We start from the raw sequence: 2,195 nt of genomic DNA on the forward strand, positions 1-2,195 counted from the left end.
ATAACCGGCTCTAAATTTTGTATAGAGTCCTACCCTTTGGTGGCAAGCTCGCAACACGTTGGCGCGACTGCGGCGGTCACTATTCTGCAGCTTGAGTTTATGCTGGTTGAACAGTAAACAATCAATCCATAAATTTGTTGGCTCAAATTTCAACCAATCAGAATTCAAGAAGATAAATTTTGGAACTTATGCGACTGATTTTTTATTTTGGAACCTATGAATATTGGAACCTATGGGAATTCACCTGTTGATCAATGGAAATTGTTCAGGTCCACTAATCACATAATTTGATGGCCGCCTCAAATTTGTCACTCGCTCAACGATTTGCAAAAAATGATCTCTAGAAAATAAATAAATTACCATTTAAACTTGAAATATTAACCTCTTGTTCCGGGCGAATTTAGGGATTCAACCCCCTGGCGACGCAAAGGGTCTCCCCTTTGTACTATTTTGAGATATCCATTTTTGGTGAGGGACCCTAAAAATTTTCTAAATGCACCTTTGGCGCCAATATGTACAAATTATGTGGGGCGAGCGCGCGCCATAAAAACGCAATTGTTTGGTCAAAGTTTTTCAAAAAGTGCTTTTACCTTAAAAAGGGCCAGATTTGGCCCATTTTTCAAAAATTTTGACCCGTTTTCAAAAATTTCGAAGAACCAGCCCCCCTCCCACCTCGAGAAAATCCCTATATCCGCCCCTGCTCTTGTTAGCCTCAGGCAGGGTGACGTCCCATTTGTACCAACGGTCATTTGTACCAAAATGAAAAATCGGTCCCATTTGTACCAAAATTATTCAACTCGATTTCTGATTGGTCCAATTGCGAGCCAACGAATTATTACATTAATTTTCTACTGTTCAAACAGATGAAAATTAAACAGCAGAATTGTGACCGCCGCAGTCGCGCCAACGTGTTGCGAGCTTGCCAACAGAGGGTAGGACTCTATACGAAAATTAGAGACGGTTATCGCCGCGAAGCGGCGACGCGCGCATAGCGCGCCCACCGGCGACCTTAAACCAAGAGCTTAAAGTAGTCGGCTTAATAGTCTTAGGCCAGTTGAATATTTTTGGTACTAATGGGACTGATTTATCATTTTGGTACTTGTGAATACCCACCTCAGGCAGCTTAATTTTTAACGAGAGGAAAAAAGAATAATGCCAATAATCTGATATCATACTCAATTATACTACTAACTAAACAAATGATCAAACAAGCTTGAGTTGTTTTCGAACGATAAGTCCATAGTTAACTTACAGGTCAAACCGTTCCGATCTTTGTCTTATACATCAGATATTGAATTTGCCGTCCTAATTGTTTATTTCTTAAAGTTTACAAAGCTGCACGACACACCGCAGTAATATTTGCTCAACCACTAAAAAAAGTTAGTTGGACCAAGTTAACATCCTCCAACCCCCCCCCCCCAAGCCGTTTGAGCGGGAGGATGTTAACTTGATCTAGTTATAGTTATCATAATCAATTCTAGTTTTCTATGATAACAAACGAGACAGGGCAGGATTTTTTGGGGAAGAAACGACGCCCCCTCCCTCAGTATTTCCACTCCATGGTGACTCACTGAGTTTCCCTTTTGTACTAGTTTACGACTTTTATTTCTTGTTAAGCAACCATAAAACTTTTCTAAGACGCTACGCCATGGGTGCCAAAGCTTACTGTAATTGAGATGAGAGCGCCTGCAAAAAATCAATTTCGTCTATTTTGTTTTCTAGACCAAAAAATGTCCTCTCAAAGGGTTTTCTGGTTTTCAAATTTTTTCAAAGGGCCCTTTGGTAATATTTTACACCAGCTTTTGGTACAAGAAACATATTTCTTAAGAAGCTTGTGGCGCTGTTTTGTACGTTGAGATGGCAGTGCGCCATGTTTTTTTCGAAGCCAAAAAGTTTTAGAAATACTATTTAATCAAAATTTTCCCAACAGGGGTAAGATCAAATCGAGAATATAATCATTCTAGGAGTTCGACATGTCAGACTTCAGAAAAAAGATCAGCAAAACTGTTTAACAATGCCCCCCCCCCCCCCCTCTTTTCGTTAAACGTTTTCTATGAAAACATTAGAAATTTTGTCTCAAAACTTCCACATTGTTCTTCTTCTATTAAAACTTCTTAAAACGCCATTTTTTCAATAATTACAAAATCTGTTAATTTGGAGCACTATTTTTTTCTTAATTTTTGTACTTGGCACTG

This window comes from Symsagittifera roscoffensis, chromosome 9, assembly GCF_963678635.1.
Source record: "Symsagittifera roscoffensis chromosome 9, txSymRosc1.1, whole genome shotgun sequence".
Taxonomy (NCBI): Eukaryota; Metazoa; Xenacoelomorpha; order Acoela; family Convolutidae; genus Symsagittifera; species Symsagittifera roscoffensis.